This window comes from Molothrus aeneus, chromosome 24 (genome assembly GCF_037042795.1).
Source record: "Molothrus aeneus isolate 106 chromosome 24, BPBGC_Maene_1.0, whole genome shotgun sequence".
Classification (NCBI taxonomy): domain Eukaryota; kingdom Metazoa; phylum Chordata; class Aves; order Passeriformes; family Icteridae; genus Molothrus; species Molothrus aeneus.
This window is the reverse complement of record NC_089669.1, coordinates 1,254,355-1,280,522: the sequence shown is the minus strand read 5'-3', so window position 1 is coordinate 1,280,522 and position 26,168 is coordinate 1,254,355. Positions and strand designations below refer to the sequence as shown.

At 52.5% G+C, this 26,168-nt stretch overlaps 2 long non-coding RNA genes across 3 annotated transcripts; one reads left to right on the top strand and one right to left on the bottom strand.

Moving 5' to 3' along the window:
- Window positions 1-1,512: 1,512 nt before the first annotated feature.
- Window positions 1,513-12,552, bottom strand: LOC136566154 (uncharacterized). 2 transcript variants are annotated; one of them, XR_010784992.1, is made up of 3 exons: window positions 12,050-12,552; window positions 9,439-9,544; window positions 1,513-4,465 (listed from the first exon to the last, which is right to left on the bottom strand). It is a non-coding gene; the product is annotated as an uncharacterized lncRNA (long non-coding RNA). The 2 variants fall into 2 exon arrangements; XR_010784993.1 differs by having other exon boundaries at window positions 1,513-1,871; window positions 12,050-12,549.
- On the top strand, window positions 9,220-25,621 carry LOC136566156 (uncharacterized). Its single transcript, XR_010784995.1, has 3 exons — window positions 9,220-9,326; window positions 9,867-10,133; window positions 24,208-25,621. It is a non-coding gene; the product is annotated as an uncharacterized lncRNA (long non-coding RNA).
- Window positions 25,622-26,168: the final 547 nt, after the last annotated feature.

Genomic DNA, 26,168 nt, shown 5'->3' with positions numbered 1-26,168 from the left:
TATGTGGGTTAGGGTTAAATAATGTGGAGTGACTGTGGTTGGTGGGTTTTCAGTGTCACACTTAAAATCAGTAGAAATTAAGCCCTGCCCGTAGCAGGGGTTGGAGCTGGATGATTTTAAGGTCCCTTCCAAGCCAAACCATTCTGATTCTCTGAATCTGAATACTTCTAAGGGTGGTGAAAATGGAGCTGGGGGCTGAAATGAAGAGACTTGCAGCACTTAGGTGTTGTCCAGCAGGGAGCAAGGTGATCTCTCTACCTGAGACAGAGCCCAGGAGCATAGAGCACACAATTTTATTCAGAAGGAAAAAAAAAATCTGTGTAAAGAACAGGTTAAGGCAAACAAACAGCACATGGAGTAGAAGTGGTCAGGAGGGTGGGTGGCTGTGTTGTCACACCCAGGCCCTGGCTCGCTTGAGTTGAAGAAGCTGAGTTATGTTTGAGGAGATGCTTCTCTCTGTCTGGAAGCATCCCATCCTCACTTGAGGGGATGCTGACTGTCCTCTTGTGTGCAGGATGCTCAGCCTGTGGGGGGAACTCCAGGTCACAGAACAGCAAGCCAGTGGTGTTGGGGAGGCCAGGTGGTGCTCAGGATGGTGTTTGTTTGTGACCTGGGGGGTGAGGGAAGGAAGTTTCCCATTACTGTTGCTTTTCCCCCTACATCATAACCGATTTCAAATGGTGCTAGACAAAAACTGAGACTCTGAACACCAAGAGAAATCGGTCAGCCTGTGTAAGAGACGTTTTCCTGGCTCAGAGAAGGATCCTCTTGGAGATGACAGCTATGCATTCTTTAGAGATGACTACTCAGTGCTCTGATCAAACCTTCATCCACACAGGGATCAGCTTTTCCATGTCTGGGAACACGCTGGGCAGCAGGGAGGGCAAAAAAAGAGTTCAGCTTCATTCTAGGTTGGGATGCAGGGCTGGAGAAGTGAAATATTGCTGGGAGGGACCAGCAGCAAACTGGAAAATGATTCTGGAAAAAGGAGTGGGTTCTGTGTGTGCTGGAAAGTGGTTCTGGAAAAAGGAGTGGGTTCTGTGTGTGCTGAAAAGTGGTTCTGGAAAAAGGAGTGGGTTCTGTGTGTGCTGAAAAGTGGTTCTGGAAAAAGGAGTGGGTTCTGTGTGTGCTGAAAAGTGATTCTGGAAAAGGGAGTGGGTTCTGTGTGTGCTGTGTGGCATCTTCATGATGCCCATGGCAGGAGATTGGAACAGGATGATCTTTAAGGTCCCTTCCAACCCAAGCCAGTCTGGCACTGCTGAAGGCGCTTCTGTGTCTGACTGCTGAGGTCAAATTGTCGGGGGGAATTTCTGTGTTTGCAGAGCTATGAAATGAGAATCCTGTGGTGATGGAGCCCCCAAGCAGAAGGTGGAAATCCTTTTGCTCTGAGGCAGTAAATTCAAGGTTGATCCTAGTTTGTGGGTATCAAACATACTCTGCCTGTCAGGTACAAGGGATAGCACGTTGGTTTTCATGCAACTTGCGGATCACTTTACTCTGGACACCTTGAACTCATATCCATTGTTTATTGAGCAGAAGTACAGGAGCAGGAGGCTGTGCTGGTGTGGCCCTGGCCCTGGAGGGTGCATACAGTGGTTGGAGAAGTGTCTAGAAATCAGGTGATGTTACAAAGTGGATGGCTGGCAAAGAAAGCACCTTTGGAAAAGGGGCTGATTTGAGGAGCAGAGGATGTTGTTGAAGTGCTTGGTCTCCTCCCACGCTGTAATTCTTGCTCCTAGAACACTGATTTCAAATGGTGCTAGATACAAAGTGGGAAAATCTAAGCCACCATGTGAAACCAGCTTCCAGAGGAAGACACATCTTGTGCATGGCTGCAGGCTGAGGGAGAAAATCCTTCATCTCCACCGTACCTAGAGAAAAATTCATTTATTTAATTTTATTAGACAGCAAGACAGTTACTTGGGCTTAGCTACTTTATGGATACGCTTTTTTTGTGGCATCTTGTGGATGGTTGAGGCTGGTGTAGGAGAAATGAAATATGTGGTGAGGAAAACCCCCAGCCTGGCAGTGAGTGTTGTTTCCTGCCCTAGCCAGGTGGAATGCACTCAAGTTCTTCCCAGCAAGTGATGATCAAGGTTTTATTTCTTGCTAGTGCAGAGCACGATGCTGATGGGGCGAGTGTGGGAAATCTGTGTGCTTCAGGAACACTTTTTCCATTTCACTGCAGATGAAACCAAGCTATAAACCTCATTCTGTCCAAGACAGAGAGTGTTCTGGCTTTCTGTCACTCACTGATCAGAGAGGACGGGACAGATCAGGTGCTTTTTGTGACAGGGAAAGGAAATGTGAGTGTCCTGAAGGAACTTCCTCTGTCAGCAGTCCCTGTGCTTTAAGTAAGCCAGGACTTGCAGATTTCTGTGAGACAACTTTTAAATTCTGCAGGCGGGATGAAGATAAATTGGATTGAAAGTACTTTGAGTGTGGGTCAGAACAAAAAGGGAGCGTTCACAAATTGAACTGGAAATGGTTCAGTGGAAGTTGTCGAGGAAGGAGAGTGTGAAGATGAGTGGCTGATGGTTCCTGGAACTGCAGCAGGGCTGAGCACTTAACCTGCAGTGTCCACAGCTCAAAGCAGAGGGAATAGAGGGGGTGCTGAGAAGCCTCTGAGCTGCTCCACACATGCATAATTCAGGAGCTATCAACCCTTGGATAAGTGTCTGACCTGTGCTGGAGTGGAGGCCAGTGTGAAATGGAACAAAGCACAACTGGAGGCAGCAGTTTCACTTATTGATGCCCTGGGGTTTTGGCAGCTCTGTGTATTCCTGTTGTAACCACATCCAAAAATCTGCTCTGGTGCCCCCATCCTAATGCACACTCCCGGGCAGCAGAGGGGAAGCTCAGAGACAGGAGCTTGTCCTTCCAAGAAAGAGGGGTGGAGGAAGGGGAAATAACTGGACTAGATTCCTTGTCTGGATATTGACTGTCGTTTCTAAATCCATTATCTGGGGCAACAGGGTGAAAGACGAGTGGAAAGCAGGTTCCCTCCCCAGTGCCTGCCGTGTGGCACAGTTATTTAGGAGGCACCCTCTATTAGCAGGTGAGATTTACTCCTGAAAAGCTGCACCAGGAGCTGCTGCTGAGGGGAGGCAGGTGCAGAATCACAGAATCACAGCAGCATCTCTGAGAAACAGGCTCACACTGAGGTTGGCTTTGTTTTTTCCTTGCCTCAGTAGTAAGCATTACAAAGAAATCTTCATTAGGGTTTTGAAAAATAGTTGGAGGAAACGTCACTTAATTTTGTGCTGCTGAAAGTGGGAACTTGTGTCAAAGTATGAGACTTAGCAGGACTGAACACCTCTGCACATCTTCCCCTCTGCAAAGGAGACCAACCTTTCCAGAAATATCATGCAGCAGATGCAGACCAATGGCTCATTTATTATTTATAGTTTTGATAAAACCAGGTTTCACTTCAGCATAATTAAGATGCTGCTGCTTCTCCTCCAGGCTACCTGGAGCTTGTCCTGTTGCCTTCACAAGCTCCCCAGAAGGTGTCAGCCCTTCTTGGCAAGGTGCAGGTGCACATTTGGGAAGGGTACATCTGTCTGTGCTCTCCTTTCCAAGGCTCCCAGTGTGTCTGGGCAGGAGAAGGGAGCAGCTCAGGATGCTGTGATCCACAGCTCCCTGCTGGCAACGTGCACATGGGCAGGAAAACAGGAGCACAGCATGGTTTGGGTTGGAAGGGACCTTAGAGCTCCCCCAGTGCCACACCTGCCCTGGGCAGGGACACCTCCCACTGTCCCAGGCTGCTCCTGCCTGGCCTTGGACACTCCCAGGGGTGGGGCTGCTCTGGGAATTCCATCCCAGCCCTTCCCCACCCTCACAGGGAAGAAAATGAAGCAATTCTGGTCTCCAACATTTGCTGTGTGGAGAGCAGCAAATACTGTCACCTGTGCTTGGCTTTATCACAGTGGTCTGGACTTTCCACTAAATAATAGTAGGGAAAGTACAATACCATTCTGTGGTTTTCCTCCTTTTCAGATGTTTTAGTGGCAGTGCTGTCGCTTCTTTCAGAGGAACAGCTCAAAGCCTTTCAGGGACTTCACACTGTTCTATACATTCCATAGGAGACAAAGACAGAAAGGGAATCCCTGCCTTCCCTGTGAAAGGGAACTTCCTCTCTACCCTGAGACCTTCAGTCTGCAGGAGCAAGGCAAGCCTGGATGTCACAGACCGGATTTTTCACAACCTGCATCTTCTATAGAAAGGCAGTTCTGGGGCTTTTACAGAAAGCAAAACAGATCTCAGTGTGCATCATAAATTTTCTCCTCCATTTTCACATCATGGGGTGAAACTCGTGGTTCATCAGGCTCTGGTCTCCCCTGGAGAAAATAATCCCTGTTTTACATGCTGAGAATCTGAGCTTGATGCATCATCCTCCCAGTGAAGGAATGAATCAGCCCAGGGCCAGGTGCAGGACAAGGGGTGTGACAGGACAAGTGCTGACCTGTAAGGGGAATGGAAATGAGTGAACTTCTAAGGTTTCAAAAAAAGCCTCCTCAGCGTGGGGAGCCTGCAACTGCATCTCTTTGTTGTGCAGGTCTGGGGCTGCGTGGGTCAGCTGTGGACAAATGTGCTCTGACTTGCACTGGGAGCCAGTCCTCAGTGTGGAGCCCTTGGTGTGTGTCAGAGCACCGGCCTGGGCTGAGGGCAGGCAGAGCAGGAAAATTGATATTTGTGCCTAGGAGAGGGCTCTGAAAAGGCCACTGCTGTTATGGGCAGCAAGAACAGGTACTTCCTTCACGAGTTTGAAGCATAAGGGAGATATTTTTTTTCCTTTATTAAGGCCACAATAAAAACTCCACATTACAGTCCTGAATTGAAGGTAGCTTATTCCTTCAGTCCTACTCTTGCAGCCTTACAACTGCAATACAAATGGAGTTAAAAACCAGACACTCTGTGCCTGAAATCCCCCAGAACTCCAAGGAAGGCTGAACACTGGGACAGGATGGGGGTAAAAGCCTGTGCAGCTTTGTGTCCCTTTTAACTGAGCAGTGGGACAGTCAGACCTGCGTGGTTTGAGTCGCTGATTTCAATTCCTGTCAAAGGGAATCTGTCAGAGCACTCTGCAGTGTCTGTTTTAGTGTGGTGACCATTAGAGGTGTGCTTAGATATTAGTGCTGTAGTTCCCCATCTTGTGATCCCCCCTGCTTGTCTGAAATTGCTTTGACTTGCCTGGAGTCATCCAGTTCTCCTCCAGCTTTGCTGTCAGGAGAGTTCCTGGGCAAACCCTGAGCCTGTTTGGAGGGCACAGGAGCTGCTGAACCCCTGGATCCTGTGGAGAATTCCAGAATTCACAGGGAACAGTGAGGTGAAACTGGGCAAACTCGAGAAGAGCACTGCACTTACGTGGCTGAGGTCAGGGAAGGGCAGTAGGAAAGAAAACTCATCAAATTTAGCCCTACACAGCCTGAGTGAGCAGCACATTGCAAAACTCATTCCACTCAAACAAATTATCCACCCAAGCAGCTGCAACCAGAAAGGCCATTTTCTATTCCTAACTCCTGTACCTAAGCATCACTTTAGAATGTAAAGTACTGATTGCAGGGCTTGAATGCTCTCACAGGGAGATGATTGTTGTGATTTGTACAGTCAGTTCAGGAACACGGTGTTCCCCCAACACCACCGCTCCAGCTCCTCCAGGTAATGGCAAGGGAAGCCATATTTTTCTTTTGTGTCATTCTAGAGACAAAAGAATGTCCTGTGCCAGGGAGGAGCATAAGGAAACCAACCCAGCCACATGTTCACTGAAGTATAACTTGCCTTTAAACCAGACAGCTGAAAGCCAGCCTTTAGTTTAACACTGCCTGCAGTACAAGGACCTGGCAAAACAGCTGGAGAAAAGCACTGACCAAACACTCCTGGCTGACTCCCCCAGGCACACGAGCCCCTGGTCTGTCCCTGTTCCCAGGGTTTCCATCATTCCATCCCTGAAATATCACCGTGTGTCCAAGAGCCACTGTCGGTGTTTAAGAAGCTTTTGGGCTGGAGATCCGAATGCAAACCCAGGGGCTGCTGTTGGGCTCCTGAGCGCCGTGAGTGTTTGTGGGGGGAGCTGCAGAGATGAGCCTCACTCAGAAATAGCTCTTCCTTGGAAAGCTGGAGGGCTGAATCACAGTGTGTTGGCTCAGTTTTTAGCAGACGAGCCATCACATCTGCCTCCCTGTAGGCGAGGAGCCGTCACTGGCATCGGGATTGGCAGCCAGGTTCTGTCCCTTTGGAAACCAGGCAGTGATGATGAGGAAGGCGAAGGCTCATGGTGGGCAGGGTCAGGAGGTGGGCTGGCAGCTCTGGGAGCAGGAGGGCTCTGCTCCCCTGTCCCTCTCTGTCCACAGAACGTGCCCCCAGGTTGAACTTTGGGCACTAAATAAGTTCTTTTGCTCTCAGGCATTAACCACTGCTCTGCTGCCTGGGAGGCTGAGACAGCCCTGAGCATGTCCATGGCTGGTGTTGTCCTGAGACAACTGAAAATACAAGTGAGATGGGTAAATAGGAACACCAGGGAATAATGGGGAAACCTGGGAGGGGACAAGACAGCTCCTGAGCTGAGGTACCTGAAACTGAAAGCACCTGAGAGACACCCCTGGCTTGACAGGCTCTGGGGAGCCTGCAGAGCCCACCTGATAGCCACAGAAATGCAAATGTACATGGAGGTTTTCCTCCTAGAACAGAGTTTGAGCCCTTAAATACATGTCACTCCTGGTTCCCAGCAGTCCAGAGGAAGTCTTGGGGGAAAAGGGGATGAGGGAACTAGTGGAAAGTTTTTGGAGCTAGCAAAGAAACAAATTACAGATATGGATTTAAAAATCTTTCAGAGACATTGGATTTTTTTTGGAGCTACAGTTTTGGGCTCAGTGCCCCCACTGCTGCAGTAATGTTAATTCTCAAGCCTGCCCTCCAGGTTTAGGCATGGGCACAGTTGCAAGAGGAGTAGATTGGGAGTTCCTGAACCAACTGGTTGCTGACCATGACTCAGGGGAATGACCTTGCAGCAGGCAGCTCACGGTGCCGCTCTCGGAGCCGTGCCAGGATAAACGGCACTGGCATCTCTGAGTGCTGGTGGAACCATTTTGTGACATTCCAGCTTGGCCTTTTCTCCTGCTGCCTTTGCACTGAAATTGTTTGGGTGGGTGGGAATGGGACAGAGTATTCCCTTTTTTCCTCACAGCCTGGGCTTGGACTGTTTAAATACAGAGATAAAGGGGATATGGACAACTCTTATCTCTTGCCTACATCCCTGTCCATTAACATCAGCATTACAGATATTTAACCAAATTAAATCTTACTCTTCCCCCCAGCCATACCCATATTAAACTGTAAGAAAACACCATGATAAAGTTTAAAAAAATCCTACGCAGCAGCACTGAATTTTCTGGATAGGTCTGGGAGAGATTTGTCAGAGGAGAGAGGGTAGAACACTTGGCATTTAGACATTTTAATGAATGTTCCCAAATAAGAAAAGAAAAACATTTGCTTGTAGACTCTAAGCTTCTCACAGCATCAGAAAGCTCCTGACACAGAGCCCAATGCTGTATTTGTATAACATGGAAATGAACAGCAGCAGCAGCAGAGCTGCAGGCTCTGAGCCTGCTCTGCGAGCAGCAAAATGGCCAGGGGTGCTGGGGCTCTTCCAAATTCCTTCACCATTTGGGGGGTCACTAGGTGCACCTGATACCCCTGACCCTTCAGGTGTAGTTTCAACTCTAACATCAGTATGAAATGAATATTTCTAACCATATTCAAGCTTGTGCCCCCATCAGCTCCACTCCCTAAAGCACCGACAGGAACTAACAGCAAAATTCGTCTGCGTCACAGATGTAACATGACCATCGGCAAAACAAGAGCAGGAGGAGATCACGGCTGTCTCGTCCCTCACAGAGCCTTCCTTCACTGGCAGACAGGAAGAGGTAATGCTTTTAAATTTATATCTTGGGCATGTGAAATGCTGCCCTTCCTTCCCCGAACCCCGTGGTCCCTGAGCGGTCAGAACGCCCGAGAAAACTGCGTGTGTTTTGTCGGCGTGGTACCGAACGCTGCGTCACGATGCTGCACCAAGGCCGAGGCAGAGCAAACCCCACTCCCCAGAGCAGGGAAACCCAGATACAGGAAAATGAATCAGCTCATACAGTGTCACACACTCAAGTGTCAGAGGGAGGGAGAAATCACAGCTTTCCCCAGTCCTTTTGCAGCACTGTGCGGAAAACGATCGCGGAGCAGTTACCCAGGTACAGCGCACGGTGACGGTGCCACCCCTGTGCACACAATCACTGCTGTCCTACAGAAATATGCCATGTCCCCTTCTTAGCCTTGTTTCCTGCCAGTCCCACAGATTTACCTGCTGACAGTAACCTCAATTCCTGAGTAATGAGATTTACAGCTGGAGTTTAACATTGAAATAACTCCTCTTATATCCGTCTCCTTACCCTCCCTGCGTTTAGGCACAGTTAAACAATCGCTGCGGCCAAAACACGACGGCAAAAAGTATTAAACCAAATACATCCTTGTGCTGAACACATTCAGCAGCCAGTGGCACCTCCTTGAAAGCCATGAAACAGCACCAGCTTTACAAAGTCAGGGCTTCTCCACCCCACAACCATGATGGGGAAAACCACAAAGAGCTGTCCATGCAACCAACACTCAAGAAAACAGACTCAACCCACCTATCATCCACACAACCCAGCATCATGCCTTAGTCCAGCTCCTGGCCATACAGAACCCCCTCCACAGCTGCCTGGGACTGTTCTCATGTGTGTGTGTGTATTTATGCCTGTCTGTCTGTCTGCAGGGACCACCGTTGCCTCTGCTGTTCCTGTTGTTGCCCTGCTCTGCGGATCTGGCGCTGCGGGAGGCAAGGATGCTCCGAGGGAGCCAGCTACAGCCAGCGAAGGCTCAGTGAGTCAGGAGGGGTTGTGATGACTGCAGTAAGAGGCTGAAATTCCCTATGGAATCTGGCAGGAAAGGAGGGGAAGGAGGAAAGATGGAGATGGGAAAGAAGGAAAGAAAGTGGGGAGTGGCACGTACAGTCTGTTGGGCTCTTCCCTCCCCGTCCCTGTGCCGCACTGCCGTTGGAAATGGCGGCCCTGCGCAAAGGACGGCGTCGCGAAAAATCCGCAGCGCCTGCGGCCTGCGCGACCGAACCTCCAAAATTCTGTCTGGGGTGTAAATCCAGCCCTGCCCTCTCTCCCTGTCTCCCAGAGCACCCTGCAGAGGCCAGGCTGCAGCCCAGGCGATGGGGACGGCGGCCGCGCGGTGCCTGAGCCCAGCGATTGTTGCTAAACAACCAACCCTGATGCTGGAGATGTCAGCCGGTGAGTAACAGAGATTAAACACTCCTGCTAGCACATCCTGAAACTTGGGTAAGCTCAGAATGATGAAAGGCTATGGAATAATGGCCCCTGTTGTATGAGAAAGTAAAGTTACCACTCCACTGCATAATCGGGAGACTTCCTCGGCCAGAAGGACCAAGCTCAAGGCTGGCTGTGTCCTCAGCACTTCCAGGCAGAGCTGCCATCTTCATTGCTGGGCGCTTTAAGAAGAGAGGTGAAAAAATAGTATAGTAAACGGTTAAGAGGGAAAAGTGTTCTCCCTTTCACTTCCTTACCCTCTCTCTGGAGCTGGTCTCTGCTCTCAGTCTCCCATTCATCCTTAACCAGTTCCCAGTCCTTCCGTCCTTGCTTTCTAACGCTGTTATTCCTTTGCAAACCTTTACAGACCCTTCACTGAGGGCAGTCTCCAGCTCTCTGTGATGTTACCGAGCCTGTGGCACATTCACACTTGTGCAAACAAAAGCTGAGTTTGGGCAAGAGTCGTTTTCATTTCTTTAACTATTCCCACGACATAATTTCCAGGTGCAATCCCTGCCCCAAGCAGTTCACAGTGCTGCCAACACTCCAGCATCTCACAAGGGAGAAGGAAGCAAGGAGGAAAGCCCTGAACCCCAGTACTTTCCCCTGCACCGTGGGCTGCAGCTCTGACACGTCATCATTGCAACTGGATGGCGAAACGAGACCTCCTGGGAGCACCCATGGGTGAAGGACTGCACCCAGCAGAGCCAGCAGTGACCAGCTCCTGTCCTGCCTGCTGCCCGAGGGACGCCTGGCATCCTGGGATCCGAGGTGAGCATGGAGCGAGAGCGGGCAGAGAGTGGGCAGGGAGCAGGAGTGGGAAGGGAGGTGGGAGCAGCCAGGAATGGGCAGCAATTGGGCAGGGAGCAGCAGGCAGGGAACCGCCATGGAGCATGCTAAGGAATGGGCAGGGAGAAGGTAGGGAATGGGCAGGGAGCAGGGGGAACAGACAACGAGCAGGCAGGGAGTGGGACAGGGGCAGCTGCTGGTACTCGGAGTGCTGGGATCAACGTTCAGGCAGAGGCAGCCCAGCACTCACAGGGCTGCTCTGCTGATACCCACAGGCAGGGAGGAGGGAGCAGGCAGGGAACAGGGAATAAGGAGCAGGGCCTTAGGCGGACGGCAGGAGCCCAGCGCTCTCAGGGCTGCTCCTCTGACATGAGCAGGCAGAGAGCAGGCAGGGAATAGGAAGCAGGCAGTGGGCAGGGGACAGCCCTGCTTGCATGGCCGCTACACTGACGCCCGTGGGCAGGGAGCGGCGGGGAATAGAAGCAGGGAACGGGCAGAGGTAGCTGTGCTTGCTTGCCCACTCCGCTGACACCAGTGGGCAGGGAATAGGGAGCAGGACAGGGAGCAGGGCAGGGAATAGGAGCGGGCAGTGTCAGCGGGCAGCGTCAGAGGGCACGGCAGCCCCGCTCGCTGCCCGCTCCGCTGACACCCACGGGCAGGGAATAGGGAGCAGGCAGGGAATAGGGAGCAGGCAGGAAATAGGGAGCAGGCAGGGAATAGGGAGCAGGGAATAGGGAGCAGGCAGGGAATAGGGAGCAGGCAGTCGGCAGCGAGCAGTGTCAGTGAGCAGAGGGCAGAGGCAGCCCTGCTCGCTGCCTGCTCCACTGACACCCGCGGGCAGGGAGCGGGCAGTGATCAGGCAGGGAAAAGAAGTAGGGAATAGAAACAGGGAATAGAAGCAGGGAGCGGGCAGCGGGCAGTGTGAGCAGCGGGCAGTATCAGAGGGCACGGCAGTCCCGCTCCGTGCCCGCTCCGCTGACACCCGCAGGCAGGGAACAGGGAGCAGGGCAGGGAGCAGGCGGTGAGCAGGCAGGGAATAGGAGCGGGCAGTGTCGGCGGCGGGCAGTGTCAGAGGGCACGGCAGCCCCGCTCCGTGCCCGCTCCGCTGACACCCGCGCACGGCCAATGGGCTCGGGCGCTCCACCTGCCATCCCCGGCGCGCCCAATGGCGGCGCGGCCCCGGCGCTGCGCCCTCCCCGGCCAATGGGAGCCGGCGCTGGCTCTCGTTAATGATGCAGCAGTCCAGGGAAGACTATCACATGTGAGCTGGCCGCCTGCCAGCATGGAGACACCGAGAGAGCAAGGTAAACAACTTTCCAACGCCAAAATGATGACATTTAATCCCTAAATGCTGGCTTCCCGGCTCGGCTCATCTTTAACCCCTTTCAGCTGGTGTGGAAGCGTCTGGAAGGCACCCGTCTACCTGTCCCCAGTGCTTTTAAAAACTGGACGACGTGCCCTGCAATGATCACTGCGTCACCGTTTGCCACTTTGCGAACTACGCAGTGACAAACCTGCGAGCTCCGAATCGCAGGGCGCCTGTTAACCCCTGCACCAGCCCCGTGCCGACATGCCAGCCTCCAGGGACACGGGGGGGGATAGAAAGCCCAGCCAAACCGGGAAAACAGCAGTCTTTGCAAAGTTGTCATCTCTCCCCCACGACTACTACCCTCCTCTGCAGTACAGCAATGCCGGCAGGAGTGACATTAGTACAACCTGTGCCGTCGCTCCATTGAGAAAACAGCTCTGACGCAGAACAGAGCAATCCTACCCAGCCAAAATAATAATAAAGGCACTTTGGGATCCGAACTCAGGGACGCCGGGGGAAAGGGACGCCCTGCAAATAATCCAAATACGTAGCTGCAGCTCCAGCCCCATCCTGATCAAAGGGTACGTACGTGAGGGGGACGAACCGGACCGAGGAGCCGTGCCCGTGCACCATCTGCGCAGTCCTCAGCCCTCCGCTCGCTCTGGAGCGCCGCAGAAGAGAAGGTTCCAGAAATTTCCTTCCCGTTAACCCTTTCGGTGTCTGCCCACTCTCCCTCCCTGTGGGATTAAGCGCGCCGGGTCTCCAGCATCGTCAATGGGCGAAGCCTCCTACGCCAAGCGAGCCCCAGTACGAGGTGCAAATGGCAGTGGATGGTGGCAGGAGCCCAGTCCGTGGTGTTGGTGCCACTTCTCTTCCTGGAGCCCTCTCTGCCTCTCTTGCTGCCTCTCTCCCCTCTTGCTGCAGCAGGGCTGTTGCTGGTAGACCTATCGACGGAGCTTGCTCTCTCACTCTCTCGCTGAGCTCTGTGACGCAGCTCTAAATTCTCCAGCCTGCTCCTTGTGTTATAAGAGCGGAACTGCAGCTTTCCAGGGAGCCCGTGCCAGCGGTGCCAGGGCCAGGCAGACCGGAGGGAGCGTCGCTCCTGGACTCTGCACCTTTTTTTGGCAATTATTCTGTTCCTCACCTCTGTTTCTGTGCTGCCTCCCCGGCTCTCAGCCTCGCATCTCCTTCTCTGCTTCTGAGTCATACTTACATACAGGTTAACTCTTTTAGCATTGGTAGTCAGCAGTACAAATCTCGAGCGATAGCAGCTGAAACCACAGCCAACTTTTTTGGTGTTTTCTGCTTTAAAAAAACCAAAGCAAATCTTGCTGGCTCTAAAAAACAAAAACACGTGCACGCACACACACGTTGCAGTGGAGAGTTGGTGCTTTCTGATTAACTGTTTTGGTGACAGGAACCACTGCTTGACTTCCTGAAATGAAATATTTTAGGCCCATGTCCTGCAAATCCTCAGCAGGCAGATCCCCTAAAACACAAGGCAGCTTAAGAGGAGCTGCTGCTGTGATCAGATGCAGGACTTCTGGGCATGAGGCTACTGCTGGTCCCACAAGCCCCTGCTCTGCTGGCCACAAGACACTGATCTGAGCGTGGTTTAGCTGCTGGGCAGATGCATGGCGTGAGATAAGGTGCTGGAAGTGCTGGAAAGCCACAAGATCTTCTTAATCTGAGCAGCATTAATAAGTGTTATCACACACACAGATTCAAAACGCTCGGCGTAGGCAGGGGAACTAATAACTGCGCTCCTGGAGTCACCAGAATCCAATAATCCCCGACAAAGACAGTCCACAGGCAGCTCTGCATTTCAGCACAGCAGGCATCATCCCCGGGCAAGGAGCCTTTTGCAGCTGCACGCTCTCTCCTCGCCTCTGCCCCCCAGATCCCTGCAATAACTCCGGTGCCTCCGGCCAGCCCCGGCACCCGGCAGGGGAGGCAGAGCTCTGCCAGCACCGGGAAGTGTGGAGGAGGATCCGTGGTAGGTGCAGCTCCTGGGAATCAGGGAAGCTGATGGAGAGGCAGCACTGAGAGGGAGTTGATGTGCACACACAGAGCAGCGAGGAGCAGTCCGTCAGGAAACACGGAATGCAGAGAGATCCCTGCTCCACTCCTCCGTCTGCCATTTTAATTCTGACTTCAGAGCCGGCTGCGAGCGTTGGGTTTTTCACTACAACCAAAGCTGAAGTAACCACGGGTTTTTTTTCTCCTCGCAGCGTCTGAAGAGCCTGAGCTATTTTGGGATTTGTCTGTACTACTCTGAAAATGACACCTGTTACGCACAGGCACAAATGAGAAAAATTACAAGCGCCCGGTTCCTCTGATAGGATCCTACAAAAAATTGGGCGAGATCCCCTGGGTCAGGGCTGGGTGAGCAGCAGGGGCTCGGCCGTGGGGTGAAGGGGATGACCCCGGTGAACTGAACAGACACCAGCATGAGAAATGTGAAAAGTCTGTAGTAGCTGATGCAAGGGGAAATCAAGCCTCCATGTGACCAGAAGAAGTAGTGCATGATCAACTAAATGCCACAATACATGGTTTCTTATGCAATCGAGCCCATGGGACTCCAGGCCTTACACATCCACTTTGTGGCCAAAGCTGCAGGGATTAACTCCTTCCTTAATGACTGGGAGTGAGCACAGGCTCCTGAAATGAGTCATCCCCCCAAGCAGGCCGGGCTTTGCTGAGACTGGAGCTGCCTGTGCTGCTTCCAGTCACCCCCATTCTCTCAGGAGCCCCAGCACGCGGGGCCACGGCGAATTTTCTGTGTTCCCACTTCTCCCTGGTGGTTTGCACCAGGCTGTGCAGGCAGGCAGAGCCCACCTCGAGATCAGGGAGCTCCAGAAGTGACACAGCGAGATGAGACACCAGATGAAAGCTGGGAGCCTCAGAAACAGGGCAGTTCGCTGGTGCTGTCGGCTCACACTGCTTTTGTCAGGCCTGTGCTGTGTCAGGAAGGTGAAACCGACTTTGATTTATCCCAAATGACTCTTTCTGGTTGCTTTCAGGGGAAATGCAGCGTTTATTTTATGGGTTGCTTTCCTTTGAAAATCACCAGCCCTGGTGTGTTTCTGTCTTTGCCTGCCTCTAGGTACTTGCTGGTGGCACTCAGGCTCCCAAGAAGAGCTCAGAGCTGTGAGAAATCAACTGTGAGAAATCTTGGGGCAATGGAAAACTTCAGCCCTCAGAACTGAGTGACGAGGCCTAAAAACATAAAGTCATTTTCTGACACTCTTGGGCAGGATTTGGCATTTTCTGGTTCGAGAATCTTCGACATTCCACTATAAAAATCTAGGCTGCTTTTCTGGTTTAACTGGAGCCCATTTCCATGTGTGGAAACTGGTTTGGGTGGGGTTTTTTTTAGCTTTTTTTCTTTTCCTTCCAGACTTTAAAAGTAGGAGGCAGAGCTTTGGTTTTGTAAGAACTGCCTATGAGTGTGCAAAGTCCTGGGCTAGAAAGGAGGCTTGGAAAATGGGAATAATCCATGGCTGTGGTGTGAGACAGGGGGAGATCAGTGTCACAGTCGGAATGGCAAGGTAGGAATCTCTTCCAAAACTGGGAATGACCCCATGGCTGATCACAGCTGGGCCCTGAGTGCTTAGAGTGCTGATTAATAAAATCAAGAGTTCTATAGTGCTGAGCATTCTAACAAGATTTCAGGACTAGCAACTGGGGTGGTTCAGGCTGGGTATTTGGGGAAAATACCATTTTTTGAGGAGGGAGGGAGGGGACTGACCCTCCAGGCTGTCATTGACAGTTCCCTCAACACCACGAAAGGATCAGGGAGCGATTCCTCAGCTTCCAGAGGAAGTTTGGGCTTGCCCTGCTTCTGTGCCAGGCTGTACCTGAAGGTTCATCCTCCCTTCTCCAGCGTCTCCTGTGCAATTTTCTGCCGTCATGCTGCGATGACCTTAATATCAACAAGAAATGGAGTCTGACACTCCCCAGATCTCAACCTGTGCATCATTATTGCTGCTGGGCGTGATAAAATGACCTGAGGGAGGCCCTTGGTGTTTTGAGTGCTGAAGGAAACCCTCGTGGTCCTGCCCGCACTTCCAGCTTCCTGCCGGGGAAGCCTTGGCTCGGGTTTCGGTTTAAATGCCATCGGCCACACCTTCCCCCAGCGCAGGAAGCACGATTGTTAAAATCAGGGCATGTTCCTGTTTCACTGCAAGGCTGAGATAAATAATCCAAAGGCCTCGTTTATGCCAAGCGAATTCCTGCCCGGGCTGGAGCAAGTCTGGGCAGCTGTAAATCTGTAACCCCTCGACCTCAGCCGTGGAAGGGGAGGCTTGGCACATCCCCGCGGGAGGGGCTGGGCACCAACGGAAGGAGCAAAGAATCGGGCAAAGGTGGACGGGGCAGTGGAAAAGTTTCTTCACTTTACCAAGCCAGAGGCTTAAAAGCTGCTTTAAAATGCAGAATAGTCGGTTTTTCAAGTGCTGGTGTGGGGTAGCTCTTGTTGGATTTGCCAGTGATACTTCATCCTTACAAATGCAGCCTCAGTGAGGGACAGTCACAACAAATATTCAGGTTTCATTTTTTTCCAAAAGGTTTATTGTTTTCCATACAAGCTTCTTTAGTGAATTCCAGAGAACTGGCCAGTGAGTCCTTTCTTTACCAGCCCAGCAGAATCACAGAATGGTTTGGGTTAGAAGGGACCTTAAAGCCCATCCAGTGCCACCCCCTGCCATAGGCAGGGACACCTTCCACTGCCCCAGGGTGCTCCAAGCCCCATCCAGCCTGGCCTTGGACACTTCCAGGGATCCAGGGGTGCTCTGGGCACCCTGTTCCATTTGGAACACTCGGCTGCTTTCCCTGGGGTCCCAAGCGGCAGGAGGAAGAGCAGCAGGCAGATAAAGAGCAACAAACCCCTTCCCAGACAGTTCCAAAGCCAATTCTGTGCGTCTGTTTGGGTGGGCACAGCTGACAGCCCCACAAAGAGCGGGGCGGGGGGCTCTCAGTGCCGCTCGGGAGGTGGTTCAAGGGAATTGTGTGGAACAGCTGGTGCTGCGATCTGCCGGCACTGCCAGAGGTGCGGGCTCGCTCCCGGGCGCTGTCGGGGATGTGCTGGCACGGCTGTGCTGGCACTGGGGAGTCGCATTTGCATGGAGCGTTTGCATTCTCGGTGCGAACCCAGCCCACGGCGCAGAGCAGGCACTGAAATGAGAGCCCGCAGGTGAAAACCTGGCCCTCCCTCTGAAAACCTGGAATTTTTCCGGTGAAATCTAAGAAACCCAGCTGGAAGAGCCAGGATCCTTTTCAAAGAGGTGGCACCGCATTTACATCCCAGCTGCCTCAAAGCACCGCTTCGTGTTGGAGTCGGGGCCGGGGTATTTGGGATGCTCAGCCCACACCAGAATTCCCGGTGGGCACAAGGACACCGCCCCCATCCCCGGGACCCCCGGCCGCCCTCCCCGCGCTGGCAGCGGCTGTGGGGGCAGCGAAAGCAAGGAGCCAACAGCGCGGAGACAAAAGGAATTATTTCAGCTATTAGCTGCTAAGAATAGAGGCGGCGGGGGTGCTGAGGTGCCTGACAGCGCAGCCGGAGGAGCAGGGATTGCAGGGGGAGCACGGAAATAGGCGCGCTCCAGCTCAGCACCCGCAGCTCCGTGAGTCACCCCGGCCCGGCACGGCACAGCTGGGGCGGGCAGGGTCCGAGCCGGGCAGGTCCGAGCCGGGCAGGTCCGAGCCGGGCAGGGTCCGAACCGGGCAGGGTCCGAACCGGGCAGGTCCGAACCGGGCAGGGTCCGAACCGGGCAGGGTCCAAACCGGGCAACCCAGCAGGGTCTGATCCGAGTAGGATCCGAACTGAGCAGGGTCCGAGCCGAGCAGGGTCCGAACTGAGCAGGGTTCAAACCCAGCAGGGTCCGAACCGGGCAGGGTCCCAACCAGGCAACCCAGCAGGGTCTGAACCGAGCAGGGTCCAAACTGAGCAGGGTTCAAACCCAGCAGGGTCCAAACTGAGCAGGGTCTAAACCGAGCAGGGTCCGAACTGAGCAGGGTTCAAACCCAGCAGGGTCCAAACTGAGCAGGGTCTAAACCCGAGCAGGGTCCGAACTGAGCAGGGTTCAAACCCAGCAGGGTCCAAACTGAGCAGGGTCTAAACCCGAGCAGGGTCCAAACTGAGCAGGGTTCAAACCCAGCAGGGTCCAAACTGAGCAGGGTCTAAACCCGAGCAGGGTCCGAACTGAGCAGGGTCCGAACCCAGCAGGGTCCAAACCCCACAGAACCGGCCCCGGGCTGGGTTTGCGGGGCAGCTCTCGGCACGGGTGCCTGGTTTTCCCTGCGGAGCATCTTCCCAATGGGCAGGAAGAGCCCAAGGAGCTGCCCCGGCTGCCCCGTGCTCTGCTGAAGGCACCGATCCCCGGGCAGCGGGTCCTGCTCTGGCACGGGCGGGAGGATCTGGGAAAGGCAAACATTGCCGGGCCGGAGGAGCCTCTTGATGTCGGTCCAGCTGTGTTCCAGGGTGTTTTCCCAAGTGCTAATCTCGAAGTTCCCTTTGCAAATACCTCATAAAAGGTTAAAGATACGAACGGCAGGTATTTAAATGCGGGGTCAGTAAATGGTGAGGTGCTCAGAGATGGCTTTAACATCTTGTCCTGCTGCTGTTTAACCAAAATCCTTTTGGTATCACTGTGCGTTTTTATCCAATATAGCTTGGAAGAGGCAATTTTCCTTCTGTGCTGTTTGTGCAGTGCAGGGTACAACACATTCCTGATCTATGACGAGGTTTCCAAACTCCATAGTAAAATGAATAATAATGATAGTAAACGTTGTATAACTTTTTTTTTTTTAATACAGCAACATTTGTATTGCTTCAGTGATGGATTTTCCAGTTATTGCATGTGGGGGGGGGGGGAAAGATTTTTTAAAAAAACAAAACAAGGAATAACAATGAATTATAAAAAAAAAAATAAAACAACAAACAAAGTCAAGGTTTGTAAGGAAAGAAAAAACAGTCCTGGGTGCCACTGCAGAAAGAGTCGAGCTGGACAGAATTAAATATCTCAGCTGGAGCGTGGACAGGGCAGCAGACAGCCTGCTAAAAATAGATTAATCCCAATTACAGCCACACTTCTGCTTTGCCCAGGTTCCCCGTGGGCACAGGGGCTGTGACTGGAGAGGGGCTCCGTGCCCGGGTGGCCGCAGCGGGGCCGGGGGCACTCGGTGCCCGTCCTTGCCTAACCTGGGGGCTCGGAGGGTGCCAGTGCCAGTGCCAGTGCCAGCAGTGTCCCTGCTGCTGGCCTTGGCTGCAGCTCCAGCTGCCCAGCCCGGCTTAGCTGCACTCCCCGCTGCAGATCGGCTCTGCTGTGACCCGAGCTCTGCCGGGCACGGCTGCAGCTCCTGCGGCCTCCCTGCCCGAAGATCGAGCCCTGGGCACCTCCTGCCGTGCCAGGCTCTGCTTAAACCCCGCAGCAGGGCTGTGCCAGCAATCCTGGCTAGTTTGATTTCCTCTGGGACAATGCTCCGAGCTGACTGCTCCTCTGGCTGCTCCTCTGACTGCTTCTCTGCTCCTCTGACTGCTCCTCTGGCTGCTTCTCTGCTTCTCTGACTGCTTCTCTCCTTCTCTGACTGCTTCTCTGCTCCTCTGGCTGCTTCTCTGGCTGCTTCTCTGACTGCTTCTCTGCTTCTCTGACTGCTTCTCTCCTTCTCTGACTGCTTCTCTGACTGCTTCTCTGCTCCTCTGGCTGCTTCTCTGACTCCTTCTCTGACTGCTTCTCTGCTTCTCTGACTGCTCCTCTCCTTCTCTGACTGCTTCTCTGCTCCTCTCCTTCTCTGACTGCTTCTCTGCTCATCTCCTTCTCTGACTGCTTCTCTGCTCCTCTGGCTGCTCCTCTCCTTCTCTGACTGCTTCTCTGCTCCTCTCCTTCTCTGACTGCTCCTCTCCTTCTCTGGCTGCTCCTCTCCTTCTCTGACTGCTTCTCTGCTCCTCTTGACTGCTTCTCTGGCTGCTTCTTGTCAGCAGCGTTGCAAAATGTTTAGTGGGAAATAAACAGATTTAAGCCTCTGTTTTCCAAACTCTGGTAAGTTTGTTTGTCCCATTCACTCTGGGAAACTCTGGCAAACAGCTCTTTTCCCACCAAAGGGATGGATATTAATTACCAATTTAAATATTTAGTCAGAAAATGAATGCCTTCAGCTGTAACAACTTAGTTTTGTTTAATCAGAAACCAGGAGTGAATGCTCTGGGGTTTCTTTTAGTTTCTGTGGCAGAAATCAAACTTTAACATCTTGGATTTACCTGAGGAACAACTGCAGGTACAGAGGGAACAGCGTGAGCTTTATTTAAATGTCCAACTGAGCCTGATGGGATATTTTATGTAAAAATCAAAGTCATGGTGAATGCCAGGACCCAGCCCTGAGAAAGGCAGGATCGTGTCCAGGCTGGCAGGCAGCTCTCAGTGGGGATAAGGGTTTGGATGTGCTGAGGAGCAACAGTATTTCTGCTTAGAACTGATCAGAAAAGATTCCGTTTACACTTTTAGGGCTCAATCGCCCTTTGCATTGAAATGCAGATCCAGGATTTGGCTTTTTAATTTTGTATTTATTTAAATGAGACAGACTCAGTGCGGAGCAGTTGGTACCTGTGGGCTGCTGGGCAGAAATTCCCCTGCACAGCCCTGATGGCTTCCCCAGAGAAGTCCCACGGGGCCAGGGCAGAGCTCCTGGCTGTCCCTCAGTCCTGGCTGTCCCTCCTGCTGTCACCTCCCAGCTGCCTGGAGCTGCACCCTGGGTACACAAAAACCTCCCATTAAAAGTTCTGCCAACCTTGTCGCGTAACAAAGCAACATTTTCCCACTGGGAAATGAACAAACAGGGGAAAAAAAAACAACAAAAAACCTGTTGGGCATTCCTGAGCAGCTCGTTTGGCACTGCTGGGCCAGCAGCAGAGCCCCTGTGCCCACTGGGACCAGCTCTGCCAGGGGAGCCCAGGCTGGGGCAGGCAGGAGGAGCCAGCCCCAGCCCTGGCACCTGCTGGCACTTCTGGATGCTAGCACCCCAGACTGGGCTACCCACATTTGGGCAACCCACGTTGTAAGGCTGCAGCCTGGGCCAGTGGAAGAATGCCTGCCCATGGAACAAGATGGGATTTAAAGTCCCTTCCAACCCAACCCATTCCATGATAATTTATTCTTATTTTCTCAGGTTTATTTGGGAAGGATCAGTATTAGATGCTGGCTCAGAGGCTTAAACCCAGTCCTTGCCCTTCCTCAGGTGCTGGCCCTTCCTGCAGGATGAACAAGAATCCTCAGCTTTTTTTTCACCTTTAAATGAGTGGGGCGATTTCACCTTAAAATAGGCTGGGAAGGAGCTGGTTTATGTGGTTTTTTTTTTTTTTTTTTACATGAGCAAAGCTGAAAGTATTTTCATCTGTTTTGGTTTGTAATGTTTAATGTTTTGTTTTCTACTTTGTGAGTTATACAAAGGAATCACTCACAACAAAGTTCTCCCATTCTGGTAAGGGGAAAAAAAAAATCTGTGTTGGGACTAATGAGATTAATGAGAATTAGCTAGGCAAGAAAAAAAATCCAAAATATCTTCAAAAATGACAATGTCTGTTTTTTCTTAGGAAAAAAATAGAAAAGTTCATTCTCTAATTGAGCTTTGTTTGCAAAATAATTCCAGGCTGGGAAGAGTAATCAACTCATGCATAAAAACATGGCTTTAGGATCAATTTTCATTTTATTACTGGTAGCTTGGATTTTAGAAGTTAGTGGTGGTTTTCAAATAATTTTTGCTATAGAAGTACAAAACACCTGTCCTAAATTTGTGAGCCCTTTTTTTATGAAAGGTTATGGAGAGAACTGATCAAGAAAACACATTTTTAAAAAAATAAATCTTGGCAGTTTGAGGCCAAAACAACTGTGAAAGAATCCTCGTCTTGCCCCCTCTTTTTTCCAAGTATTTTAAAAGATAATAGCTTAGAACTCCTTATTTTTAGAAGCCTCCAGAAGGCTCAGCTGAGACCCAGAGGCCACAGTGGCTCAGCGCTGTACAAGCAAATTATTTAGGCCAGTTTATCCCCGGCCAAAATAATTTCCAATCCCAGTTTCCAGGCTGAGGCAAGAGGCAGGGAGAAAGCTGAGGCAGCGCTGCCAGCACCAATCCCATCAGGAGCAGCAGAACACCCCGGCCAGCCGAGCTGATGAATATGATAATCCCAAATATGATAATTTTCGGTAATAAAAAGCACTTCAGGATTTTTTTTTTTTTTTAATTTCGGAGCAGAATAAATGCTGTGCGTGGCAGCGAGGCTGAGGCTCGGGGCGTTCCCTGGCAGCCGGGGCGGCTCCGAGCGCGTCTGGCGGGGCCGAGCGGGGCCGAACGGGGCTGAGCGGGGCCGAGAGAGGCCGAGCGGCTCCGAGTGGGGCCGAGAGGGGCCGAGAGAGGCCGAGCGGCTCCGAGTGGGGCCGAACGGGGCTGAGCGGGGCCGAACGGGGCCGAACGGGGCTGAGCGGGGCCGAGAGAGGCCGAGCGGCTCCGAGTGGGGCCGAACGGGGGCGAGAGGGGCCGAGCGGCTCCGAGTGGGGCCGAACGGGGCTGAGCGGGGCCGAACGGGGCTGAGCGGGGCCGAGAGAGGCCGAGCGGCTCCGAGTGGGGCCGAGCGGGGCCGAACGGGGCCGAGCGGGGCTGCGAGCGGGGCTGAGGCTCCCCCATCAATCACAGCACGTTTCCCAAGCCCCGTCGTGCCTCCCAAAGCAGCCGCACACTCGGGAGAACTTTGTTTTGAGTGATTACTTTGAATAACGTGTCAAGTAGAAAACAAAACATTAAACATTACAAACCAAAACGGATGAAAAAACTTTCAGCTTTGCTCGTGTACCTGCCGTTAATCTCATTAGTCCCAACACAGATTTTTTTTCCCCATACCAGAATGGGAGAAGTTTGTTTTGAGTGATTACTTTGAATAGCGTGTCAAGTAGAAAACAAAACATTAAGCATTACAAACCAAAACAGATGAAAATACTTTCAGCTTTGCTCATGTACCTGCCAATTCTTTTCCTCTTAAAAAACGCCACATAAACCAGCTCCTTCCCAGCCTATTTTACTCATTTAAAGGTGAAAAAAAAGCTGAGGATTCTCGTTCATCCTGCAGGAAGGGCCAGCACCTGAGGAAGGGCAAGGACTGGGTTTAAGCCTCTGAGCCAGCATCTAATACTGATCCTTCCCAAATAAACCTGAGAAAATAAGAATAAATTATCGTGGAATGGGTTGGGTTGGAAGGGACTTTAAATCCCATCTTGTTCCATGGGCAGGCATGTCTTCCACTGGCCCAGGCTGCAGCCTTACAACGTGGGTTGCCCAAATGTGGGTAGCCCAGTCTGGGGTGCTAGCATCCAGAAGTGCCAGCAGGTGCCAGGGCTGGGGCTGGCTCCTCCTGCCTGTTGTCACAGGAGGCTGCTCCGCCCGAGCCGTGCCATGCCCGGGGCTGCTCCCCTCTGCCCCTCCTGTCTGCGAGCTCTGGGGAAGTTTCCGGGTCTAGTTTGGGGGCTCAGGGGGTTCTGGTGGCCGCCAGCCCCGCTCACACCCCCTCAGGTGTCCCCAAATGGCACTGGATGCTCTGCTCCGTGTGCCACTGGCCCCAGGTAACCCATAGCCCAGATTTCCACCTGTAACCATGGCAACCAGAGTTATGTCACAGAGGTGCCCGTCACCCCCTGGTATTAACACCCTGCCCTCGCCCAGGGATCCTCCACCAGCACAGCCCAGTACATCCCAGTACTCCCCAGGCCATCCCAGTACACCCCAGCATCCCCCAGTACACCCCAGCACACCCCATAACATCCCAGTCCCTCCCAGTACACCCCAGTCCATCCCAGTTCCTCCCAGCACATCCCAGCACACCCCAGCACATCCCAGTCTATCCCAGTCCCTCCCAGTCCATCCCAGCACACCCCAGCACACCCCAGCATACTTCAACACACCCCAGTCCATCCCAGCCCATCCCAGCCCATCCCAATACACCCCAGTACACCCTAGCACATCCCAGCACATCCCAGTTCCCCCCAGTCCCTCCCATCACACCCCTGTGTGCAGGGGCAGCTCCAGGCAGGCCGGGTTGTGCAGCCCCAGCAGGGCAGGGCAGGGCAGGGCTGGGCAGGGCTGGGCAGGGCTGGCAGGGCTGGCAGGGCTGGGCAGGGCTGGGCAGGGCTGGCAGGGCTGGCAGGGCTGGGCAGGGCTGGCAGGGCTGGCAGGGCTGGCAGGGCTGGCAGGGCTGGGCAGGGCTGGCAGGGCTGGGCAGGGCTGGCAGCGTGACGGGCCAGGCTCACACAGCACCTGGGGGTGCCAGGTAAGCACAGCAGGGACAGCTCCAGGCCGTGCCCGAACACATCCCTGCCCATTGCGCAGCCCAGCACTGAGAAATGCACATTAAATCACACTGAAAGGCGCAAAGTCCCCACTATTCCCTCTCCCGGTGCTCTGTGGGAGTGGAAGCTGGCTGGGAATGCTGTGGAAGGGAAAGCCAGGTAGGAAAAGGCTGGGAACACAAGGGAAATGCTCCATTGCAGCTTCAAGGCAAATATTTCTTTCCCGGAATACCAAGGTTATTCCTGCAGCACAAAGAACAAAAATTGACTTCTGTGAATGCCTGGAAAAGTCCAAGGCCAGGCTGGATGGGGCTTGGAGCACCCTGGGATAGTGGAAGGTGTCCCTGCCATGGCAGCGGTGGAATGAGGTGAGTTTGAAAGCCCCCAACACAAACCTTTCTCTAAATCCTTTTCACAGACCCAAGACAGGGAAATCCATCCCACTGGGATGGGAGGGGATGCTCAGAACGGTCCAGGGATGGTTCCAAGCTGGAGCTGCAGCCATTCCATGAGTGGAGAGGATGGAACCACCATTGCCAGCACAGCCCAGGGGGAAGGAAAGGCAGAAGTCGTGGGATGGAGACCACACAGGTTCATTTGGGAAGGACCTGCTGCCTCCTAATAACCTGAAATAAACCACCCAGTCCCCATCTCCATGGAAACTCCTTCCTTCAAAGCACTTCTGATGGAATTTACCTCCTGTTCCTGAATTCTCTGCTGGTTTGGAACAGACCAGCCAAGGAGGGAGGGCTGGACCACAGGTGAGAATCCAGCTCTGCCTTTGGCAGCAGGGGACAGGCAGAGCTTCTGTCCCCTCCCAGGGGACACCTGTGGCACCTTCACTGCGAGGATACGGAAAGAAACCAGCAGCCTTTGGTGTTCCTTGTCCTCCCTGGGCAAGGCAGAACTCAGAGGAGCCACTTGGGCTGAGAGCACCTTCCAAACCCTGCCCAGGCTGGCAGAGCCCTGCTGGGGCACAGAACTGTCCCAAAACCAAATATTCATGAAATATTCATGAACCGGAGCTGGAGCAGAGCACAGGACATGCCTTTAGTGGCTGATAACAGCGGTGAGATGAGTTCTGCCAGCCAGGCCCTGTGTGAACGAGGGGAGGAAACTTAAGCCGTGAAATATTAAAGTTCCAAAATTAAACCCTTGTTTACGTAACGACTGGGTCACTGCTGCTGTGGAACACGGCGGTTTGAACCAAAAAAGGCCCTTTCCAGAGCTCTGCTGCTCTCTGCCAGGCCTCCCCCAGCCCGTCCCCACAGTTTCCTGCTGCTCATTGCCCTGTGCAGGGAGCAGCACCTGGGACCTGGGCCCCGGCACTCGGCTCCTCACCCTGCTCATGGACACCTCACAGGGCTGGGAATCCTCCTTGGTGCCCTTCCTTCCCCAAACTGCCCTTCCCCTGTCCTCTCCCATGGAACAAATCCACCTGCGGGCCCCCAGCTGGGTTTGGTGGCTTTAACCCGCTCTAAAAATTGCATTTGGAGCTGTCCCTGCAGAGCCAGGGTCCCATGGGTCCCAGGGTCCCAGGATGGTCCCATGGGTCCCTTCCAGCTATGGACAGTCCATGATTCAAAGGGTTTTTCTCTTTGAAATAAGGAATAAAAATGTCTGCAGCCTCTACAGAAAACAGTGAAACGTCCTTGCTGCTTCAGCCTGGCTAATTACAAATATAACAACACAGCAGACTAAAAATAAGATAATTTAAATGCAAAATATAAATAAAGAACTTTATGGAGCTTCCCCCCTGCAGTGTCTTTAAAAAGCCTTCTAAAAAGCCTTTTACCACATGGCTAAACATACCTTTATTTATTATTTTTAAAGAAAAGGGAATAAAAGAACTTAATCCAAACTAAATATTTAAGCAAACAGCAATTAACTAACAATGATGAATGGTAAACAGTCCTAGTCCCACGCTAGAGCGGGACTTTAAAGCCCGTTTATCTAAGCTAAAGCTGCTCAAGGGGAAAAGCAAGTTTATTGAGTAAACTTTGTCTCAGCCACCTCGCTATTAAAGCAGTCCACAAACAGAACCTGCATCATATATTCTGGGAGGAAAAAAAAGAGCAGGAACGTAAGAGCCCATGGCATGGAAGTTACAATGCTGTGTGGAGCAATTATCCCTAAATAGAAAACAGGGGAAATACGAAGCAGCTCCTTCCACCCCCGTGGCCTTGGGTTAAAATAGGAAGAATGAGAGACCCTTGAATTCCACCTCATGTTCCCATTTGGCCTGGGGCTGTCAGTCCCACTTATCCACTGGGAAGGAGGGAGCCTGGGCAGAGCTGGCTAAGATTTTATCTACTTGGATCCTTTTATTTAAATGTAACATTATTATTATTATTATTATTATTATTATTATTATTATTA